The sequence below is a fragment of the Phascolarctos cinereus genome, unplaced genomic scaffold, assembly GCF_003287225.1.
Source record: "Phascolarctos cinereus isolate Bilbo 61053 unplaced genomic scaffold, phaCin_HiC Scaffold_2;HRSCAF=192, whole genome shotgun sequence".
Taxonomy (NCBI): domain Eukaryota; kingdom Metazoa; phylum Chordata; class Mammalia; order Diprotodontia; family Phascolarctidae; genus Phascolarctos; species Phascolarctos cinereus.
In genome coordinates this window covers 293,734,311-293,748,221 of record NW_027555625.1, presented here as the reverse complement: position 1 = coordinate 293,748,221, position 13,911 = coordinate 293,734,311, and the positions used below count along the sequence as shown (strand labels likewise).

Below are 13,911 nucleotides of genomic sequence, written 5' to 3'. Positions count from 1 at the left end.
TCTTCTTTGCTACATCAACCAAGTTATACCCACTAACTTTGAATGTACAACAAGGCTCAGTCCCAGGCTCTTATGTTTTCTTTCTTGGTGATAACATCACCTGCCATTGGCTCAGTTATCATCTCTCTGCGAAGACTTCCCATTGACTTGATGAGAAACTCATCTCATAAACTAGAATGTGAATGGTTTTATAGGCCAGATTATGTTTACTATAGAGTGGAGGGAGCAGGAGGGAAGAAAGAAAGAAAGGGCACTATTTTAAATCTGTTGCTTGGAAATGAGAGCTCCAATCTCTCTGCTGACCTCTAACATATTACCAACTAGCTGTTGAACATTTTGAACCATTTGTTCTGTAGGCATCTTAAAGTTAACATGTCCAAAACAGGACTCATTCCCCTACTGCCTTGGGGCCAAGAATTCATCCTTCTTCCTAATTTCGCTATTTCTGTCCAGGAGGAACATGTCCTTACAATCACCCAGGTTAGCAACTTTAGAGCCATTTTTTATTTGGACAATAGAGTATCCAATCATTTGCCAATTCTTAATAATTCAACTTTTGCGTCTCTCCTCTGTACACAAATATCACGCTAGTTTGTGCCCTTATAATTTTTCACCTGGATGACTGCAATAGCTTTCTAAATTGTCTCTCTGCTTCCAGCCTCTCTCCTTTATAATCTATTTTCCTTATATCTGCTAATGATACTCCTTAAAAAAAAGTCTGATTCTCTTGCTGAAGAAGCTCCAGTGATTCTCTTTTGCCTCTAAGATAAAATACAAATTCTTCTATTTAGCATTTAAAGCCCTTCACAACCTGGTCAGCCTACTTTTCTAGACATCATGTATTACACCCCTTCACATCCTCTTAAGTCCAGAAAATTGTCCTCCTTGCTGTTCCTCACATACAACAGTCTCCCACCTCCGTGCCTTTACATAGGCTATTTTCCATGCATGGAATGTGTTCTCTCCTCCACTTTTTAGAATCTCTAGCCTTCTTAAGTGCTGCCTCCTACGTGAGGCCTTTCCTGATCCTCCCAGCTATTGCTTTTCTCCTTCACTCCCCACAAAATTACCTTGTATTTAATTTGTGTATATTTTGTATCTATTTATATGTGAGCATGCATATTTATGTGTATGTATACACACATATGTAGACAGTTTTATCTCCAGAAGAATATACGTTTTTAAAGGCAGGAATTATTTAATTTTTGTCCTAGTGTCCCCAGTGCTTAGCACAGTAAGTACCTGGATAGTAGGTACCTAGTAAGTGAAGCTTTTGATGTCCAGCCCATGGCCTTGGAGAATATCAAAGATGCCAGTAATGGGAGCTCTCCAGCTAAAGAGACTCACACATCTAGGCAAAAAACAATCAAACAAACAAACATGCATGGCATTGATAGATTGAATGCATCAAATTGGTACCTGCCTACTTGTCCTGTATTTAACCCTGAACCTTACCTCTCATACTTTATTATTCTTGGTTTTAAGCCTGTTTCTGTGTCATATGCTATCTTCCACCCCTGCTTCTTTCAAATGAATTATTTGTAAAGTACTTAGCATAGTGCCTGTTTCTGCCTCATGACTCATTTGACCAGTTCTTGACATTGACTTCTTCCCACAGTGATTCTTAACTCTGCCTCCAGTGAACTTTTTAGCTATATTTTTTCTCCTCCCTGTACTCCCCAAACTAGGAAGAATTCAAATAGCACCATGAGCCCATTCATTTGTAGATGTTATGGCCTTGACCCCCCAGCATGGCTCTGGAGGTCTTGCTTCATTCCAGGCAAGATCTCTACCCCTAGATGGGAGTGGGGGAGGGACTTGGCAGCTGTGGTTTCCAGCAGTGACTGTTAGAGCTACAGGCATAGAATACCTTAGGAACTGGGCCAAACTTTGGGCAGGGAACCAACCTTCAATGAAGAGAATGCCTGGCTAGGTGCCCAGCTAGACACCTCTGTGGGGACTTGGAATGCTGAATACTCAAGTTTTTTTGGCTGAGCTATGAATTTTCATCCATGGCAGTTTTTCTCAGAGAGAGAGAGAGCCAAGGTAGCTTTCCTGGTCTTTTGACTAATGGGGCAGGTTGTCTACTGAACCAAGCCTTAATTGACCTGTGACTGCGCCCTTCTAATAGACTTTGAGGGCCTCCTGCAGCAATTTCTAGAAGTTTTTGGAGACTTATATTGTTTGGAATCTGCAAACCAAGAAATCTACCAGCTTCATCAGTGAGGGTCTCTGCTGTGGAGTATGATAGCCAAATAACTGTACTGGAGTTTTTAACCTCCAATGGAACCAGTTAACCTTGAGTGACTAATCTGTGAAAGGTTAAGAGATTTTATCAACTAGGGGCAGCTAGGTGGCGCAGTGGATAGAGCACTGGCCCTGAAATCAGGAGTAACTGAGTTCAAAAATCCTGTCTCAGACACATAACACTTACTAATTGTGTGACTCTGGGCAAGTCACTTAACCCCAATTGCCTCACTACAAAAAAAAAAAGAGATTTTATAAACTAGCATGATTAAAATTTTCAGTTCAAAATATGAAATTGAAAAAATTGAAACTTTCTTACTTGAAAGAAATCATGGAAACCCGGGTCTGGTTTTCTTTAAAGAACTAAACATAGGAGAAGGCTTAAAAGCTGGCAGAAAATGAAGGAATACGTCATTTGTTTATTTATTTATTGAGGCAATAGGGGTTAAGTGACTTGCCCAGGGTCACACAGCTAGTGAGTATCATGTGTCTGAGGCTGGATTTGAACTCAGGTCCTCCTGATTCCAGGGCCAGTGCTCTATCCACTGTGCCACCTAGCTGCCCCTATTTATTCATGCTTGAACATCATTCTGGATTCATAACACTGTTGGCTCAAAAAGTTATCAAAATGGAAAATACGAACAAGAAATTATTAATACTACTGGAAATAACTGGACAAAGTATACAGATGATGTGGAATTCACAGTGAGCAGTGATGTTGAGGAAGGACTAGAAAAATAAAAAAGAATCTCATGTTCATGTAAAACAGTTTATTTCTAATAAGTATTTTTATTATTGAACATGCGTTTTCAGGTTAGCAACATATAATGTGGGATCTCATTATATGCAAAATGTAAGAATAACAAGAACTTTGCATTTTTTGAAACCTGGTTCACAGAGGCCACTGACATATCAAGCACTAAAGTACATTTCAGGTGAAGAGAGGAAAGTTTATCGAGATTATTTAACAAAAACTCAACTGTTTATAATGAGTAAGTCCAACGACACTCAAAGTACCCAGTATCACTGATGAAATGATTATTTATGCAACATCAAGGTAGAGCATTAGTATTGTGCAAAGAAAAGGATGAATGGAGTAGAAGCAAAGAAAGAATGAATCTATTCACATTTTGTCTGTTTTTCTACTTAAGTATCTGACTACTTAAATATATGTGTCAGCAAGAATAATTCTTCTGTGCCTAGAAGAGAAACAATATAATGGTAATTAATCTCCCTTGAATTCTTCACCATTTATTCTTTAGTGTTCTACTCTTCTATTATAGCAATTTGCCCACAGTAGAGGTTGACCTTTCCAATAATATGTTAACATTTTCATAGTGCTTTAAGATTTGCAAAGTACTCTACCTATGTTATTTCATTTGAACTGCATAAAATCCTATTAAGTAGGTATGACAGGTATTATTATCTCTTTTTACAGATGAGGAAATAAAACAGTGGCAATTAATCTCCCTTGAATTCTTCATAATTTATCTTGTAGCATTCCAATACTGTCTTAGTAATACTTTTTCAATAATACTAATAACTGACATTTCCATAACACTTTTGGACATTTGCAAAGTTCTTTATATATATTATTTCATTTGAAACAACAACTCTGTGAGGAAGACATTACAGGAATTATCCTCATTTTACAAAAGAGGACATTGAGAGATTATAAACTTCTCCATAGTATATGTCAGAGCTTAGATTTGAACCCAGGTTTTCCTGTCTCCAAATTTAGCACTCATTCCACTACTGCATGCTGTCTTGCCTTCCAAAATGTGAAGTAGTTGAGAGTGAACTAAGTTAACATGCAAATATGGGTTGCCAGTTTTGTAATTTAGTGGGAGGTTTTCTGTTTCAACATGGCAGTCACCCACTGCTTCTTCATTCCTCCATCTGTCCCCCCAATATGGGATAATGACTGAGATGTGTTAAAACAGAGCTGGATGACTCTAATGGCCCACAATGTTGTTATTGCCCTTCCTACATCCAGGATAATCATCATTATCATATTGATGTGTCCAGCCTACGGCTTAATGGGAAGATTCGAGAATGAAACAATGCAAATAGCAATAGAGCTTTCTACTTTTTCAAAAGGAAAGTGTCAAACAAAAGAGATAAATTTAAGAATTAAGTTTTCTATTGCTATGACTGTTGTTTGTTTGAACCTATGCTTTCATTGACAATTTATAGCGTTGCCCAGTATACTGAGAGGTCAAATGACTTGCCCACTGTCACAGAGCTAATATAAATTAAAGATGATACCTGAACCCAGGTCTTCCTGACTCCAAGGCCTGATGTCTAACCACTACATCACAACGCCTCTGTATTACAGCCTTACTGTTAACTCTAAATCACCATAGAATCTTCCCTGTAGCTTTTTTTATTGCTTTTCAAACAGGACTTGATTGAAGAACCTTTTTAAAAATACATAATTATGAATTACATGCTTTCTTTTTATATGAAAATTAAAATATTCAACAAGGAAGTTACACACATTTTCCCATTTTGTGTGATAAAATGTGGCCAATTTCACTTTTAAGTTAGTAGCCTTTCTAAAGCTTAATTGCATGTTTCAGCATCTAGGTTGTGAAGTGATTAGGGTAGTGGTCCTGTGAGCTTAGAGACCAAGGGGTAGTGCAGATAGAATCCACAAGACTGTAACTGATTGCACGTAGTGGTGAAGGAGCGTCAACAGTGGACAACGACTTAGAAGTTGAGTGGGAGGATGATGGTACCCTGGAAAGAAACCCTGGATGGAAGAGGGTTGGCTTATGAATTCTGACTTGGACAGGTTGAGTTTGAGTTGCCTACGGGACATGCACTTCGAAATGTCCAGGAGGCAGGTGGTGCTGCCCGCTTGCAGCTCAGGATGCAGGTCAGGCCGCTGGACGCACCATGTGGGAGGCTCCTGCACACACGTGACCATGGGCCCGTGTAAGTTTGTTCGGCAGGAACAAGTGCAATGAAGTTGTTGTCTGCCGGGAGCAAAGAGGGGCTGCCCATTACACGAGTGCTTCCCTCCACGCGAACAGGCGGCCCTGGGGTGCGGACGGTGACCGCCCTCGGGTCCCACGCTTCACTCGTCCCTTCTCCTGCCCCGGGAGCCGCTGGAAGCTGCCTCTGCGGGGGCGCGGCCCGGCAGGCTTGAGGTTCGGGGGAGATCACGACCGTTTAGGCCCCTGAATCTTGCCTCCCTCGGTCCCCGCTCAGTGGCTAACGGCAGCCCAGGCAAGGAAGGACGGCGGACTAGACACCGCCTCCAGACAGCGAAGGGGGCTCGAGCTGAGGGGCCCCCGAGACGTTAGGGGGGAGGGGCTGAGCCAATCGTTCTCTACTGACGTCATGGCCTTTGGGTCTGCTGCGCGCGCAGCGAATAACAAGTGCGTCAAGTCAGGGCCTGGGTCCCACTTGGGGCAAGATGGCGGTGCCCTGATCCCTTTGGAAGAGATCCTGTTCTCCAAAGTGGATGAGAAAGCTGCCAGCGACCTGGTTGGACTGCCTCGAGTCCCAGCTGGCCGGCCCCAGGAGCCCCGCGGCCTTCGCCACTCCTCCAGTGGGGGACAGCCTCGCCTTGGCCCCTGGGTCCCCTCCAGCCGCTAGCGGGGCGCCGGTAGTGGCGGGGCTCCTGTCTCCCCGGGCCCGAGCTCAACCACCCGACCGCGCCAGTGGGCAGTGCCCACGAGGCCAAGTGCAGCAATCACCCCGCCCTCCCGCAGCCCCCTGACCCCAACGCTGTCCTGCCACCCTGGCGCCGCCTCCGTGTTTGCCCGACCCCGGCCCCCTCAGCCTTCTCCAGAACCCCCAGTACCGAAAGACCTCTTCTCGGGGTGCGCTCGCGGCCGTGCCTCCCGGCCCCGAGACTGGCGGGGTCGCGTCCCTCTCCTGCGCCCTAGATAACGGCCCCGGCCCAAGGGTTTCCTCGGCCAAGCAGGCCTCGAGCCCTGCGGGGTGTGGAGCCTCCCTGGCACTGTCACTAAAGCCCTCGGGGGCAGCTGCTCAGAGCCTAGTGCCCCCCAGCTGATGGTTAGGCCGCCTCTGCCAACCACAATCCAGCTGCCTCCGGGTTTCACTATACCACCTGGTAAGTGAAAAGTCCGTTCCTTCTAACCTCGCTTCTGTTTGCTAACCTGTTTTCTGAGAGACCTCCGAGGGACCCTAGACAAAGGGCATCTCCAGCCCCCTCATTTTACAAAGGAAGAAATTGAGATTCGGGGAGGGTTAGTGATTTTGCCCAGTGTCATACAGGTAGTAAATAAACAGCTGGGATTCGAACTCGGGCACTGCATTGTTAGTCTCTGGTCTTGGCAAGGGGGACCCTGGGGTGCTCAAGCACATCCTCTAATTGAGCGCTGGACCAGTACTCTTGGTGATAAAGAAATTGGCCTCAATTAGTCTGGAGTGCTGGGAAGTCGAATTCTGAAATAATAGAAGAGCTTAAGTGGGGAAATTACCTGCAGTTGTTGAGAGACTGTTAAATATATGTAATTTATCAGGATAGGTTGGAGTGAGGAGGCTGCTGATCCTTGTCAGAAGGTTTTTCAGGTTAGCATCGGAGAATGGCAGAGCTAAAAAGTATCTTTGAGGTCATTTAGTCTGGCTCTTTCATTCTATAGATAACTGAGGACTTACCTAATATCACAGGGCTCCATAGTGGCCCGTAGTGCTGGAGCTAGAAATCCCAAATCTATGGTTCTTTGTATAATGCCAGGTTTGGTGGAGGGAATTGTTAGTTTTTGTAGCAGCAGATTGATAGTTGCTTTTCATTGAAAATTTAAAAGTGAAGTATTATGCAATTACAGTTTGGGTTTTCTGTATTAGCACTTTGGGGGAATTCTGTCAGAGAAGTATTAGCCCTATCCTTTTCAAAGGTAAGCATCCTCAGTTAACTATTCAGTCCTTTTGGTGCTATTTAATACTTTTATTGCTAAAACTAGAAAACACTGAACATGTGTGAATGGTTTATTTCCTTCAGCACACACGAAATTACAATATTTTGCTTTTATCACTGGGTAAGATACTTTCTTTTAAATGTAGTTCTTCCTCTCATTTGTGAAAGATAATCTACATTGTATACCTTTTTAAAACTTGGAAATTAAACAACTATTCTATACAATTAAACTGGATAATAAAGGTGTGCTTTGTATAATTTACCCCTGTTGCCAAAAATAAAAGCCTTTTAAAAAAACTAATATTTTTTGTGTTCTGTTACTGTATTTATTTTGTTTTACAGGCTCCCTTAAGAAGTATTATGCAAAAATATATCTAGATCTTTGAGTTAACAAGGGTTTTGTTGTTGTTGAGTTGAGTTCTGACTCTTTCTGACCCCATTTGGGGCTTTCTTGGCAAAGATACTGGAGTGGTTTGCTATTTCCTTTCTCCAGCTTATTTTTCAGATGAGAAAACTGAGGCAAATAGGGGTAAGTGACTTCCCCAGGTCACACAGCTAGTAAGTGTCTGAGTTCTGATTTGAACTCAGGTCTTCCTGACTCCATGTTTAGCACTTTATCCACCTTGTCACCTAGCTGCTCCAAATAAGCGTTTATTCGATGCTTACTATGTGAAAAGCCTAAGATTAATTCTGGAAGGAGGTGGAAAAGAAGGCCATTGAAAATTTTTCTGGCATAATTTTACTCTTAGAAACTGACAGTGTTTAATGATGAGAATTGTAGGAGAAAAAATCCAGTAGGCCACATTTTGGCAATTAAACATTTAAAATTGATTTTAAAAATGTCTGGGCAAATCAGGATTCATTTGAGAAATTGGTATACAATTAGTATAAAATGTGAGTTGTTTTAAAGATAGCACATTTCAGGTAGTTAATATATGTTGAATTGGAATTGAATTGGAAATTTACTTAAAGCATACATTTGTATACATTGGTTTATTAGTAAACATTACAAAAAGATGATATTGTTAAGGGACCTCTGGCTAATTTGTTCTTTTTAAATCTTGTTACAACCATCAAAGTTTTGAAATTGGTAATATTTTTGTTACAGTACTGGAAAGTGTAGCAACTTAATAATACCATTGAAGATGAGCCATTTATTAGCAGTAAGATGTTTTAGCTAAAGAGCAATATTCTTGATTTCTACAGAGGATACTACTACTACTTGCAGTAAGGTTATTAGTGGAGGAAGGGAGTAATGTAAAAGTTGTTTTTGATTAATCTTTGTTTCTTTTATTAATCTGTTATTTCAGACACACATAAATCAAGTTTATCTGTGTTGCTAATAGTTGACTTATATTTACATTCAAAATTAACTTCAAAGAAATTCATTTAATAAAAAGCAGTGGGGGTTTTTGTTGTTAATGGTTTTTGGTCAGTTCAAAGCTCATCTTTAAACTATCCTGCTGTCTTGTCTTAGAACTAATTTTGGACTTAAGAGCATTGCCACATTTTTTTTTGTTTAAGTTCCTTGCAGATAGTCAGGGAACAAGTCTGTCATTTCTTTTCATGTCCCCTAAAATGTGTAAGTACACAGTAAGTACACAATAATTGTTGGTTGATTGGGAATGGAAGACATTAACATAAGTTACTCCTCATTTTCCTTATTTGCAAAATAAGGAGGTTGGATTAAGTAATACCTAAAGTAGTTATTAACTGTATTCAGTATTGAAGTTTTATGTTAAAAATTGACAGTTACATGAAAAAATGTTTTGATTGCTTTGTAAGAGTGATGCAGTAGTTACTGAAGAACTCAAAGTTGTCAGCTTGCACATGTAGTTAAAAGAAATTTCTTATTATACAGAATTATTAGAATTTAGTTCAATATCACTTATGCTTCAGCTTGGTGTAGTGGAAAGAGCATGGAACTTAGGCTGTCATCTGGTATTTGCCAGCTTTGTGACCAGGGCTCTTTCATGGGCAAGTCACATAATCTGTCTGAGCCTTAGTTTCCTCATCTGTAAAATGAGGATAATAATACCTGTATTACCTACCTCACAGGGTTGTTATGAGGACCAAATAAGAAAAATGTAGTTTGCAAACCTTAAAGTGCTGTGTAAAGTCAGCTGTTATTTATGATTAAAAAGATCCTTCTGTTTGCCTTTGTTTTTATCTTAAAATGTTCAAGTACTCATATGAAACGAAATGCCATTGTTTAGTAACATTTACTTCATTCCTTAGGTTAATTATTACTGTTCCTCCCTCTCGGTCTATTACTCTGTTTGGTCATTTTTACAGCCTGCCTGATTGTTGCATTCTTGGCTGCTGCCATGGCCAACCAAAATGACTGGACCTACTGTGCCACTGGACCTACTGGAAGAATCGTCATTTCTGTCATTTAGACAAAGCTTCTGTGACTCAGCAAAAAAGCAACATATTTTGGCAGGAATTAAAGCACTCTTTTCACTTCAGGTTTTTTTAAAATTTCAGTTGTCTCAGAACTCCTTTCATGCTCTTAAAAATTATTGAAGGACCCTCCCCCAAAAACTTTTTGTTTATGTGGCTTATATCTATAAATATTTTCTGAATTAGAAATTAAAGCATCTTAGTATTATTATGAAACTAGTTACCTTTGAAGACCCTCTGAAAGGATCTCAGGGACACATCACACTTTTTAAGAATCATATTTACTGTTGCCATGTCTGAAATCTGATTTCTACCTCCTGCTTTTTAAAGTTTTTGTGAAGGATAATAAATTCTGCTCTGGCCCTTCAGAAAATAAAATAAAATCTATAGGGACCCAAGGGATGAATTCATTTCCTCACAAAAATGTTTTAAGTTAGAATTTGTATTTTTGAAATTCGATCATAAGATTTTTCAGTGAAAATGTCACAGTTTATTTCAGATGCTATTTTGATGGGAAAGAGAAGTGAATATTTTGATTTGCCCCTAGGAAGAGCTTTTGCTTAAGACTATTTTATATAGCCATGCCCTACTTTAATAACACCTAATACATGAAAAATTTAAGTTATCAATGAAAAATAGATGACTTAGTGGGTTATTCACATTAGAGTGACTAGATTGTAAGTGCCTAACACATTTTAAAATTGAAAAATGAATATCATAAAAGGGTCCTTTCCTGTAGAAAATGAGTCACTGTAGTTTTTGTAGTGTGTGGAATAGTTAGCCTTGTATTTGAAGTCAAATGGCTTGGGTTTTGAGTCTTCTGCTCCTTGTTGTTTGTGTCACCCTGGGCAAGTCACTTAGTTTCTTTGGGCCTCAGTTTCTTCTATGAAATAAGGAGCTTAGAATAGGTAGTCATCCAAGATCCTATCTAAATCCTATGGAAATTATAAAGAATAGATTTACATAGTATTTGAGAAATATAGTGCTAGGAGAGGTACAGTTGTGTATGACTAAATTTACCCAAATAATTGTGCTACTCACTGCCTTACTAATGTTGTTCTCAACTGCCTCACTAAATGTAGTTTGTTATAATAATACAGCTTTTAAGCTAAACTATTGAGGTCTGTGCTAAATGGAATTAAAGAATATTTAGATGAAAACTCTGAGGTTATCTAGTTGTGGAACCATATGTGAGCAGTGATTTCATGTTAAATTAAGTAAATAAAGAACACATTTAACATTCTTGTCAAGTGGTCATCTAATTTCTGTTTTTAAGGCCTCCATTAATGAAATGAGGACCTCTGGAGGTAGCCCATTCCACTTTTGGTTAGCTCTAATTGTTACTGCTGTTGAAGTGGAGGCTCTTCATCTGTAACTTCTGCCTAAATTTGCCCTCAAAAAAGCTAAGCAAAATAAGTTTAAAGCTCTACAAGGCAGCCCTTCAAATACTGGATTACAGTTATGTCATGCCTTTGTGGTCTTACCTAAGTAATTCCAATTGATTAAACTGACACTCTTCAATTTATGAATTCTTCCTAAAATGTGTTACTCCAGATATGTTATGACCTGGGCAGAAACAGAAACAGTCCAACTGTCCTTGTTCTGAACACCGCTTGCTGGCAAAAGTCTTTTCAGTTTTTGTTTTTGTTTTTTATAGAATTGTGCACTTGATGTCCTTTGTGTGTATGTACCTTGTGTATGTACCTTGCTATAGACTGTAATTACAAAGTCACAGGTGACTTACAACATTTATGAGCACTTCCTCCATAAATAATGTACTAGCAGTAGAATACAATGAAGTCAGTAATGAAATAAAAGAAATAAAATGCCTAGTTCTTCTCCTTATTGTGGTCCAGCTGGGGGTTGGCAAGACTGAACACATACGTGAAATAAATTAAGAACACATTTATGGAGTAAATGCTTTGTGATTTGGTCAGCATAGAGTACTCCCTCCTACAAGCCTTAGAGAGTTGCCTGAACCAATCAAAGTTCAGTCTAGTTGATTTCAGTAAACATTTGTTAAGTATCTTCTATAAACCACAAAGCCTGCCTTTAAGGAGCTGTGTCCTGCTTGTGAATATGGCACCTATACAAGTTAATACAAAGTAATTTCAAGAGGGTAGAAGAGTATTAATAAATGGGGGAGATAAAGAAAAGCCTCAGCATTGATCTTTAAAGATAGCTAGGAGGTGGAGGTCAGAATGGAATGCATTCTGGATGTGGAGAACTACTTGAAAAAAGTACAATGTAGTGTATGGGGACTAGCTAGCAGGTCAGTTTCACTAAGAGGAAAAGTGGATGAAAAACAGGCAAGGGAGATGGGAACCAGGTTGTGGAAGATTTTAAATACTAGGCTGAGAATTTTATATTTTTTGTTATTGAGGGAATACAGAACTTTTGATATGTTTGAGTAGGGAGGATGACATGGTTACATCTTTATTTTAGGACTATCAATTTGGCAGCAGTGTGGAGAATGGACTTGAGAGGGAAAGAGTGGAGTTAGGAGATGGGTTAGGAAGCTATTGGAATAACAAAAGGTTAGTGATAAGAGATTGAACTAGAGTAGGAGTCTATGTGAATGGACAGAGGGGACAGATTCAAAGATGTTGAAATGGAATCAGTAAGACTTGACAAGTGACTGCCTATAGGGAATGAGAGAGAGAGAAGAGTGAAAGATTACTGCCAATTTTTGAACCTGAGAGATTGAAAGGATTGTGGTGTCATCCATAGAAATGGGGAAGTTTGGATGATGGGAGCATTAGGAAGGAAATTTGGACTTAAAATGCTGATGGAATATTCAGATTGAAGAACTGTAGTTCAGAAGAGAGATGATAGTTGGCTATATAGAGCTGAAATTTATTTGTGTAGAGATGATAATTGAACCCATGGGAGCTGAGGATGCCCTCAAGGGAACTAGTGCAGAAAGAGAATAGGTCTCCAGACAGAGCCATATATGGGGTGTGCATGCCATAGATGATGACCTAGCAGAGAAGACTAAAGAGTGGTCAGATTGGTAGTAAAGCCCAGAGAGAGCAGTGCCACAAAAGCCAAGGGAAGAGAGTATTTTCAGGAGAGTGCAGATGCTTTGACAATGTGGAAAGCTGCAGAGAGGTCAAGAATAAGGACCAAGAAAAGCTACTAGATTTAGTGGTTAAGAGAGAAAGCAATATCAGTTGAGTGGTAGAATAGGAAGTTTCATTCCAGGGAACTAAGAAGTGAGCAGAGGTAGGGAAATGGAGGTAGTTAATGTTAAGTTATTAAACTTAATATACTAAGTTTACAAAAATGCTTTTTTAGTGATTAAACTGAAAGAGAGAAGAGATATAGGACAATAAATAGCTTGAGAGGATTACCAGATCCAGTAATTAGTCAAGGGACATTTAAGTGCTGACTCTTTGCCAGGTAATGTGCTAAGTGCTGAGGATATAAAGAAGGGCAAACGCATAAGAAGCTTACATGCTAATGGGGGAAGCTACATGCAAGGAAATATGCACATACAAGAGAGAAGGGGGAGGGGAGACTGGGAAAGTTCTGTGGAAGGGGAGACTGGAGCAAAGTCTTCAAGTAAGCCGGGAGGAGGGGTAAGCAGAGAGAGTATTCCATTTATGGAGGAGAGATAGCCATTGGAAAGGTAGAATTGGGAGGTGGAGTTCTGTGTTTGAGGACTAGCATAAGTGTAGAGAACATGAAGGGAAATAAAATATAAGAAGACTGGAAAGATAGGAAAGGGCCAAGTTGTGAAGGACTTTAAGGGCCTAACAGAATTTTATATTTCATCTGGGAGGTAATCAGGAGTCCCTGGAGTTCATTGAGTTGGGAGGAGGAGGAGGAGGAAGAGGAGAAGGAAGAGGGCATGATGTGGTAAGACCTGCACTTGAGGAAAATTTCTTTGGTAGCTGAATTGATAATGGATTGGAATGGAAAAAAACTTGAGGCAGAGATCAACCAAAAGGCAGCCTCAGTAGCCCAGGCATGAGGTGATAAGGGTCTGCCCTGGGGTGGTGGCAGTGTAAGTGGAGATAAATGAAGTTTATTTAAGGATAGAGAAGCCTTTTGTGTCTTTGGAGGCTAAGAGGAAGGAGATAACCTGTCACTAAGCATTTATTAAGCACTTACTATATTCTAGGTGCTGTGCTAAGTGCGTTGGATATAAAGTTGATACTTTCTGTTTGTTTTTTTGCTTTTTGGTGAGGCAATCAGGGTTAAGTGACTTGCCTGGGATCACACAGTAAGTGTCAAGTGTCTAAGATCCTCTTGACTCCAGAGCTCTATCCACTTCGACACCTAGCTGCCCCTCATTGGATACAAAGTAAGGCAAAACACAGTTTCTACTCTGAAGCTCCCAGTTTAATGGAGGAGACAACATG

At 40.1% G+C, this 13,911-nt stretch overlaps 1 long non-coding RNA gene across 9 annotated transcripts in view; it reads left to right on the top strand.

Annotated features, from left to right (window-relative positions):
* The first annotated feature begins 4,847 nt into the window (after nucleotides 1-4,847).
* LOC144455913 (uncharacterized) overlaps nucleotides 4,848-13,911 on the top strand; it is a 390,611-nt gene continuing 381,547 nt past the window's right edge. For all 9 annotated transcript variants that reach the window (XR_013484760.1, XR_013484768.1, XR_013484765.1 and 6 more), the window contains exon 1: nucleotides 4,848-6,334. This is a non-coding gene — a long non-coding RNA (uncharacterized LOC144455913). The remainder of the gene's footprint in view (nucleotides 6,335-13,911) is intronic.